We start from the raw sequence: 10,739 nt of genomic DNA, 5'->3' as shown, positions 1-10,739 counted from the left end.
TAATAGGGGTTTGAGTACACACGGGGATATATTTGTCAAAACTCTGAAACTGTACGCTTAATTTTTACATTTCAATGTATGTAAATTTTATATTGAAATGAAAAAGTAAGTATTGAAGTGAAGTTTTTAGGTGGAAATTGGTTGATACCAATAATTTACTTTTAAACACATGAAAAAATAAGATGACTTACTGGAGGCATGTATAAATACGTGATAAAGAAAAAATACTAAAATGTTAATGGTAGAATCTACAACTAGATGATAAGCATATGGGTGTTCACTGTAAAAATTCTTCCAGCTTGCCACATCTTTGAAAGCACTCACAATAAAGTGCTAGGGGGAAATTGATGTGCTATTCTGACCCATGGATCCTCTCCAGTCGTTTGTTAGATTTAAATGCTCTTTTTTTTTCTTTTTGAGACAGAGTCCCACTCTGTCACCCTCACTAGACTGTAGTGGCATCATCATAGTTCGCTGTAACCTGTAACTCCTGGGCTCAAACAATCCTCCTGCTTCAGCCTCCCAAATAGCTGGGACCAAAGGCACATTCTAATTTTTCTATTTTTTTGTATAGATGGTGTCTTGCTCTTGCTCAGGCTGGTCTCAAACTCCTGACCTCAAACGATCCTCCTGCCTTGGCCTCCCAGAGTGCTAGGATTACAGGCGTGAGCCACTGCGCCTCGCCTGAATGTTCTATTTTTTAAAGTTATATTAGCAGATTACAAATAGGGAAAATGAAGGCAGGGATTGGAAGAATCTCATATATCTGACTTCTTTTTCTTTACCAATCTAGTCTTTCATATCTTTTTATTTTAGTAGACAAAAGAAGCCAGGAAATGGTTATTAGAGAGGAAGAGTGAGGGAGAAACCCATGACCTTAAAAAACAACAATGACAAAAAAAAACCCTCCTACTGTAAAATATTGAATATCAAGAGCAGGCATGCACTCCAGACTTGTGGAATCAAGAAATTAATGAAAACACCAAGACTGCATCCTCAGGACCACTGAGGAATGATAATTACAGACAGTATTTCTGGAGCAGACACATAACCCTGATTCCCAGGATAGCCCCTAAAGCGCTCTAATAGTATGCTATTTGTGGAAGGTTTTTCCACCTTTAATAACAGAGAAATAATGTTAGAAGGAAAGAAATCCCTCATTTAGCCACTGGGGTGCCATTATTGAGCCCCAGCTGAAGGCCCCCTTAAAAGCATCCATATGGTAAAAGAATATGTTTCCCCACGAAATCAAAACTGAGTACATCTGAGACTTTTGAGCATCTTTTTCCTTGGATCTTAAAATGGATTTGTGCATATTTGTGAAAAAAAATTTTATGATGTGCTATCTTCCAAAGTGAATGGTTATTTATAATTCATAAAAGACCTGAGCACAGGAAAAATTTTCCCTTTTATTAGCCCTGTAAAGTTAGACCAGCTGATCTTTTAGTACACATTACAGACATCAAATTCTCCGTATGGTTGAAGTTTCTGTCTTCAGCCTAAATTGCAAAGAGGCTCTGCTGCTGAATCTGTTGTTCAAAAGCTGGTGGAGTCCAAATCTCTTTTGATTAAATGTTAAATAAACAAAACATCACTCTCAGAGCCAGTCTCTAAAGACACAGAAGAAAAAATACTTGGAATGCTAAACATACTTTTTAAAGCTTGCACAGGCTTTGTAAAATACAACAGCATATTTTTCAAACGGATTTTCTTTTCTCTTTCCAGAGTCGAAACAGTCTTCAGACACAGTTGCCACATCATTTCCTTCCAGCTGCTGCTGGCTACTTGTGAGTCAGAGTACTGATACCATGAGCAGGAGTGTCTTGGGTTGAGGAGTACGGGCACGAGGGACTTGGATGTGGGACAGGAGCCCTGCTGCCAAAGGCTCCCATGCAGCTGCACCTGCACCTCCCCCGCCAGTCATGATATCACAGAAAGCTATTTCCTTCCAAGAAGCCAGCTTTCTTAGCTCACCCTGCCAGGGTCACATACACGCTGTTTACTGCTGTGCCGTGTGCCCACATAAGAGAGTCACAGAATTTTTAGAGTTCTGTGTCAAATCTGAAAATAGCATGTTTTTGCTTTCTTTGAAGTTCTCTGCTCCCTAATATTCCAGATGAGACTTGTAAGCTCTATTATAGAGCTATCTAAAGTTAGACACTCTTTCTGTATCCTGATTTTTAAATGCATTGACTTAGAATATGGATTGCTAACTGCCAAAAAGGTAACTCACTTATAGAACAGGATCCTTGGCCAGAAAGAATTGCCACATTTCCTATTCTATGCCCTACCCCTGCCCTGCCACTACCCACAGTCAATGATTTTCAACCAGTTCCAAAGTTCCTGCTGAACTGAGTGATTCTTTGATCTTACAGACTAGTGAAAGAGACACTTCAGAGCTGAAACCAGTACTGAAGTTCTTTGCTTCTGAGAGATGACAAGTGCCGTCAACATTGGTTGGCAAAGGAATTGAGGGTGAAGATGCAGTTACGGAGGCTACCAGTTGATGGGCAAACCACACCGAAGGCTCTCCTTAGGAAGAAAGACTGATTTTTTTACTTCAGTCTTCTCTTTTCCTACTGACTAGTTGTTAGGCTTTTAGGTGCTAGAGAAGAGAGCAAATGCAGGGACAAGGGATGGAATGTTAAGTGCTTTTTGAGCAAGTTTTGTACCATCTTGTGCTGCCTGACCCCAGCCTCTTGACGATCTGCCAGTGGCACTGTGTGGTACCAACAGTGGGAATGGAAAAGGCAATATTGACTCAGAGGGCCTTGACAACATCATCATTAAGTCATTCGTCCACTCCTAAGTGCTTTGCATTTTACAAGATCCAGTGAGTGAGAGAGAGGCTCCACGAGCCGTACTAGGCAACTTTTCCCTTTCCACCCTCGCCCTTCTTCAATGTAGCTAAGCACTGTTTGGAAAAAATTAGATGGATATCAAAACCCAATATGCAAGATGCTGTTATATTAATTTTAGTTTAATGCATCCAGAACTTATTTTCCTGTCACAAGAATGAAATCTTTCAAGTCCTTCCTCTTCATCATCAACCACTCAAAACATGAAGTCATGACATAACACAGATGTTGATCAAGTATCTACGGTGTGTCACATCCATCCATCTATCCATCCATATGATACATACTCCAAGCACCTGGTGTGCACCAGGCCAAGTGGAGACACAGAGATGAACGATGTGTGATCTTGCCCGTCAGGAGCTTTACGGGCATGCAGACAGTGCTCTCATCGGTGTCTCCTACGCCTTCAGTGAACACCGCGAACTTTCCGCTATAACCACCCCAGGGTGGGAAAGCAGGGGATAGGACTCTGCCACAGACAACGCCTCTAGGTCCCTGACCTTTGCCAACTTCATTTTCTTTGCTTGCCACCCACCCTGTCCACAGAAACTTGATACACAATCAAGAGGAAAACTAATGTTTACTGCAGTGAGAAAACATTTCGGGACACAGCTCAGATAAAACACAGAATAATGTCAAATATTCACTTTGTAATTTTAAAATGGAAACAGACGCTTTCAAGGACAGTGTATTTGATTTTCTCTCCTCCTTTCTCCTCCTCCAACACTAGGCCTTTGGAGTTACAGTTCACCTGGCTAATTCACCCATCCCCCCATCCCACCTTTCAGTTCAATCACCTTCCTGGTCTCCAGAGACAAGCCGTGAGGTTCTTTCTTTGGAGAAGGGGGGCATATCCTAAGTGTAGCTTCCTTATCCAGCATCCAGTGAGCTGTGTCCTTTGGAATACTATTGTGTTGGCAGTGAGCGGTGGTAGAGGGTGGAATTGAATTGGGAAGAAATCTGGGTTGGGGACAGGATGCCAACAAGGCACCCAAGATTTCCCTTTGTGCTGCATCCAGCCAAGCCTCTGACTAACACTGGGGTTTGTTTATGGCATTTCATAAATAGACCAGACAGCTCCCATGGCCAATACTTCTTGAAGAAGTTTCCATCCTCCAGGACACAGCCAGAGCTTCCCTTCCCACTGCAGTTTACCAAGGCTGGGTTATAGGTATGCAAATACTTACAGGTGGGTCAAGATAGGGATCCGACCAGCCCCAGAGCTGCGGGCCAGGGCCTGAGGCACTAGAGCAGCACCTGTTAAAGGTAGCGCAGTTCCGCCCCACCTTTTATCAGCTGGGCTGATAAGAGCTGACTGAAGACTGCCCCTAGTTTGCCCAGGGGCTAGAAATTCCAGTCTGCCATTGTTGCCAGCCCTTGGTGTAGAGGCCGGCTCCAGGCAGGGAGTTTCACCCTTTTCCTCAAGACCTTCTTCCTCAACCTTCCATTCCTTCTTGTCCTGCATGAAGGTGAACTTTTCTGGCTGCTCTTCTGCTCTGTGCTTATGGCTCTCACTCTGGGTACCACTAGGCTTCTTCATCCTGGTTCCCTTAACCCAGCAGGTTTAATAGAAATATAATACCAGCCAGTTAAGTAATTTTAAATTTCCTAGTAGCCATATTTTTAAGTTTTTTTTTTTAAATTAGGGGTCTTTTGCATCTAGATTGATTTATTTATTTAAACAGCTTCACTGAGATATTAATCACATGCCACACGATTCATGCATTTGAAGTGTACAATTTAGTATATTCAAGAGTTTGTACAACCAGTACTACAATCAATTTTAGAACATTTTTATCACCCCATATCATTAGCACTCACTTTCCAATTTCCTCCAAACCACACCCTCACCCCACCTACCCCACCCCTAGGCAACCACTAATCTACCTTCTGTCTCTATGCATTTGCCTATTGGCCATTTCGGATAAATGGAATCATGCAATGTGCGGCCTTCTGTGTCTGGCATAACGTTTTCAAAGTTCATCCATGTTATAGCATTAATTTTAATATTTTATTTAGCCCAATCTATTCAAAATACTATAATTTCAACATGTAGTCAAAATAAAAAATGATTAATAATAGATTTTCCTTTTTTATATACCATGGCTTTGAATTTTGGTATGTATTTTACACTTAGGGCACATCTCAACCAGACCAGCCACCTTTCAAGTGCCACATGTGGCAAGTGGCTACTGTATTGGACAGGGTAGCCCTAGCCAGAGTCTTCTCCGTTATGCTTTAAAAACAACCACCACAACCCTCTCCACTCACCACCGTACACCTGAGCTCTCCATCAGCACCGGCACCATGATTCGCAAGTGGCTTGAGGATTTTAAGGCAGTCACTATGTATAGTGCTGCTAAGTTCCCCCTTCTCTTCCCTCACAGAAGGCCCTGAGCTCCTGCTTCTGCCTTGGCCATTGCAGCTGAGAGGAAAGCCCACGAGCAGGTGACTGGAGCTCACCCTACCAGCTCACCTTGCTTACCCAGGTGCCACGGTTGGATAATGCATCTTGCTAAAGTGAAATTTTCTGCTTCCCTTTGTGAGAACACTCTAGAAAAACTTCACAAAAGAAACTCTTCTCTTACTTTCAAAAAACAAGTCTGTTATTTCTTAATTTTCTCCCTGGTCCACTCTCCACCCATTGTTTTGCTAATAATAGCTCTAAGCACACAAATAAAGCTCTCTGGTCGTGGTAGATTCGTGAAATTGCTACAAGCTTCCTCACAGCTTCAGCCTGCTCTTGTCAGGCATTTCCCTGGGAAAATGGACGTTTAATCAGCGCAAGGGTGCATCTTATTAGTCTGGCTCATCAGCCATCACCTCCATCCAGGCTCAGGAGAAGAGGAAACCTGGGATGCAGGGGTTTCAGCGAGAAGCAGCAGCACCTTCATGAACAAAGCACAGTATTTGTCTCAATACATCTCCATCGATGTAGTAACATGGACGTTATTTCTAAACATTTGTGACTCTTCAGATTGGCACATGGAAACGTTTGTGAAATTACCTTTTCGAAGGAAAAACTTACAAAATTGGGGATTATTTAGTCCGTGAAATGGAAAATTGAGAGTGAGTTTAATACAGATGTACGAATATCAATATTAGCATCTTTCCTCTTTCTCCTTAGAGCAGGAAGGGAAAAAAATGTGCTAAAGTTGCTGGAGAAGGAATTTGGGGTTGGCTTTAGGGAGAGCTTCCTGTTAATAACATTGAAGTACTGAAGAACCTCACAGAGGAGCTTTGGGGTTTTAATCAACATTCATTTCACCAACATTTACTGAGCACCTTCTGGAGACTTCCTGGTTTGCCTCCAATTCTGTCCCACAGGTCAATTGGGAAGATTTTGCCCAAATGCTTTTCTAGAGTCTGGCTTTTCTAACTTAAAGTATTGCTATCTGTTTTTTTAAGCTTAACTTTTCTTTTTATTCTCAGCCACTTATGAAGGTTCCCTGGGCCCATAGCACTGAAGCCTACCAAAAAAAAAAAAAATCTTTAAAAATTAAGAATTATTCTAACAGTAGAAAATTTGACCCATTACACAGTGGAAAGTTCTTCAGCCTCTTGATCAAACAGCCATTCCTAAGGCAATGGCATTCTTGGAAAAGTGACAGCAATGGTAGTCACCTCACAATTTGGGGACTTCCTATGAACTTGTTTGTATTACCTGTCTCCTTTCATTCCACTGAAACTTTCTTTTCTACAGAAAATGGCGGCACTGTTGCCATTCTAGGATTCCCTATGTTAGGCCTCAGCCATCAACTGCTTGGCTGTCTATGCAGAACCGTTCAAATGCCCAGAGCCCCAGGGAATGTCATGAAGTTATACCACATTCAGTGACACTCTATTCAATGAGTTGTAGAGCACCGAGCTTTCTTGTGAGCACCAGACAAGGAATCACCGACAACACACTGGCCTCCACTTGGAGTAGTTTTCCCATTGTAATTAATCTTTCTTCCTGTTAGGCACATTCATGAGATGGAGAGTCCTAACCTCTCTTAGAGATGCACGTCTAATTCCACAGAAGTCTGAAATTTCTCCAGTTGTTTACATGGCAGTCTTGTGTGATCCAGGCAACTCTGCTACTGCTGTCATTTTAAGACCTTTTGAAACGGCTTAACAGTCCCATTTTTTTTTCTTTTCCTCTTGCTTATTTCCAAATGGAAGGAATTCTTATGAGGTAATGGGGTGGTGGGGAGGGAGGCAGTTGCTGCAGCTCCTGCTGGTTATTCCACGTCATGCCTGCATGGATTATTTGCATCTGGTCTCTATTTGTTAACATCAATGGGCTGTGTTTGCATAACTAGATCGAATTATGAAAGGACTTCGATTTTGAATGGTTAACACACACAAACAACCAAGCTCCAGGATACTAGCCTTAGGAAACCTGTGCTGGAGAAAAAAAGATTCCCTTAAAGTTCATCACAAAGCCATTCTGGTTTCAATTTCCCCTGCTCCTTTTGAAATAAGATCCAGTATCCCCAGCCCTCCACCTAGAGTGAAGTAGCCAGGACTTGGCAGGAAGTGGCGTGGCAGACCACCCACGAACAGGGCTGTCTGATGTGGAAGAGAAAAATTAAACGAAAATCTAAAAATGATGTCAAATGGCTGACTCAGGCTCCCATTTCTCTGCAGTGGAGTTCCCCAGGCTGAAGTGTTCAGTTACCCAGCTAGCAAGGGCTGCGCCACACCACTTTCCAGTTCATACCTCGGCCTTCAAGCGGTGCACATATAACCAACCCTTTGGAAAGACCTCCAGTGCTTCCAAGTTCTTGAGAAATGTTCCTATTCTCTAACTCCTCAGGCTGTCTTCTGCCAGCACACCTGTCTCTTCCTTTACTCACACACATTGTCTTATCACTACCTGATACGTTTTGTCCCTTCCATTAAAGTGTGAAGTTCCTGAGGGCAAAGAACAGGTCTTGTTCCCCAAGGTGTGCCCAGCACCTCCAGGCTAACACCTGGGGCAGGGGACTTACTCAACCCACCTGCTGCCGTGCTTTCATTATTTGTTTTATCATCACTCTGGATCCAAGTTCTGTCTTTTAGATCGTAAGATGTGGGAGGGGCAGGACCTCAGTCATTGAAAAGTGCCAGTGACTCCCTGCCCCAGCCGGCTTCACTGTAGACTGAGGAAGCAGCCGTACCTGGGGGTGTGACTTGAGGGGTTTTGGAAACATCCTTCCATCCTCACCTTCTGAAATTCCACCAAGTGACACTTTTTCACTTAGGCTTTGATCCTTGTTAAAATACAAGCCCTCTGGGCTCAGTAATATGATAAGTTATCTAAATCTTAAAGTAGATAAAGGAAAGATACTGAGCGTGGTAAAAGGAGGCCAAGGAAGGGGAAGTTTGAATGTCAATTGGCCCCAATCTGCCAAAATCTTTTCAACAATGTGTGACAGATGGTGTTGATATGAAGAATCACTGTCCATGGGAAGGCCCAGGAGACCCCTCGGGTGTTGGTGGAATGTGAACAAGGATGAGTGACGCCCGCAGAGCACTTACTACGTGCCGACAGTGCTCCAACCACCTAACACCAGCATAGATCCCACAACTGCCTGTTATCACCCCAGTTTTACAGATGAGAAAATTGAGGCACAGAGGGCCCCAAAGTCACACAGACAGAAGGTGACAGGCCCAGGAAAAGAGTAAGAATTATTGACACTTTTAAATAATTAAGCTCACCTTCCCTCACCCTGCCCATATTCACCCCATGATGTTCCTTCTCCTCCCACGCTGTCGAGACTTACCTTAGATAACCCTGATGAATCCCAAATGCGGGCAACACACCGGCAGCTAAGAAAGCAGAAGCAGCAGGCATATATGAGCCTTTCTACAAAGAAGAATTTTCGAGAAATGGCAACAAATAGGCTGTCATTGACCACACTTTAAAATGTGTTAATTGTGATCCAGTGCTTTAAAAGTACCCAGGGATTCCTCTAAATTGCAATAAGCCCATTGGGGTGTTTTTTTTCTCTCCACACTATTGACTAAACAGAGATTATAACCACGGCAACCTTTTACAGCACTTGACACACGTGTGGAGCCCAGCCTTCCCGGTGGGGAGGGGCGCTGCCCACGTGTGTGCAGTATGTGTGGGTTATACCACGGGTATCAACAAACGCACATGTGACTCAGCCAACTACTTTTCCTTAAAGAGGATGAGTTGATCAAGTTCACCTTGTGGATGGGACTAGGAAAGATAGACTCCTTATTTAATCTTTATGTTAAACAAATGAAAAAAGCATTGGCTCCCTAGAATCAAGGTGATTGCCCAATAATTAGGAGGAGACCAAGCTAAAGAAAAAGCAGGGCAATAGATGGGAGGGCATCATACCTTGTTCCCGATGGGTGCTCAATTCATGTGTGTAGGGTTTCCTTACAGGCAATGGTATGACGTTGGAGATGCTTTGAGAACACTGGGCAAGCATGAATGACAGGTGAGTCTGGGCACCCACGCCCCTGCCTGCCTCAGACAGGGAACTCCAAACCCTGCATGCAATGGGGGCAGTGTTGCCACGAGGTGTGGCAAAGCCAAGCAACCCTGTCCTTAGGGGTGGAGGCCTGCTGATATTTGCCTACTAGAACTGCACTGATCCAAGGTTCCGCTAGGTCCTAGGTCCTTCCTGGGAATGGCTCCTTAAGGGCCAGTGCTGGAAGTCAGTGGCAGACATCAGCAGCAGGATTTTACATGTAGTGTGACTTTAAATTCTTTTCATGATCTTCCTCTAATTCATATAACACAAATAGCTCTTTAAAGGAAAACTCATGAACCTTTAAACATTCTTTGTAATGGGGGGCTTTGGGTTGGTTAACGTCTATAATGAACAATGCAGAGAATTTACCAAATTTATCCTTTCCTTTCATTATTATCAGCAGGGGCCACATTTTAAGTTCTTGTACACAGGTAGTGTAGGTTCAACTTGTTGAGATTTTTGGAGGCTTATAACTACCAGTAAAGCACTGATAAGTATTAGGTCATTAAATATGAAATGTCTGCTTTCGAATCAAAAGTTTAGTTTATTATATCTCAAACAAAAAGCAGTCCAATTAATCAAACTATGCACCTAAACTGTTGACGCAGTTTTGCCATCTTAATGGTAGCTTGTTTATGCCAGCAGTGAAGAAGCCTGGAGAGCGAGTGGTGATGAAATTGTGAAAGGCATTTTCCACAGCTTGTTGAGAATTGAATATTTTTCCTTGCAAGAAGTGGTACAAAACCTGGAAGAAGCAGTAGTCAGTGTGAGACCTGGTGAATACAGTGGATGACGAAGAGTTTCCATGTCCAGCTTCTGTAGTTTGAGCAGTGTTGTTTTTTGCTGTGGTCTTGCCAGAGGACTGGCCTGTCTCTATTGACCAATCTCAGCTGCTTTATCACAAGCATCCTCATCATTTTGTCTAACTGGTTTCAGTAGACATCCACTATAATGGATTGACCAGGTTTCATGAAGCCGTGGTAGATAATATCACATTAGCTTTTTTTGATGAATATTCGGTTTTGGACTGTGTTTTGGCACTTCATCTTTATCCAACCATTGTGCCAAATGCTTACGATTGTCAAAAAGAATCCATTTTTCATTACACATAACAATACAATGTAGAAATGGTCCCCCTTTATGTCGTGACAGCAAAGAAAAGCAAGCTTCGAGACAATTTCTCTTCTGACGCTCATTTAATTCACGTGATACCCATCTATCCAGCTTCTTTACCTTGCCACTGTGTTTCAAATGGTCCAATATTGTTGGAATAGTAACGTCAAATCTTGCTGCTAATTCACGTGTAGACTGAGATGGATTCACTTCCACTACAGCTTTCAGCTCATCATTATCCACCTTGGTTTCAGGTTGCCCATGTAGCTCATTTTCAAGATTAAAATCACCA

The sequence above is a fragment of the Lemur catta genome, chromosome 12, assembly GCF_020740605.2.
Source record: "Lemur catta isolate mLemCat1 chromosome 12, mLemCat1.pri, whole genome shotgun sequence".
Lineage (NCBI taxonomy): Eukaryota > Metazoa > Chordata > Mammalia > Primates > Lemuridae > Lemur > Lemur catta.
The sequence above is the reverse complement of the archived record's forward strand: the minus strand, read 5'-3'. Positions refer to the sequence as shown.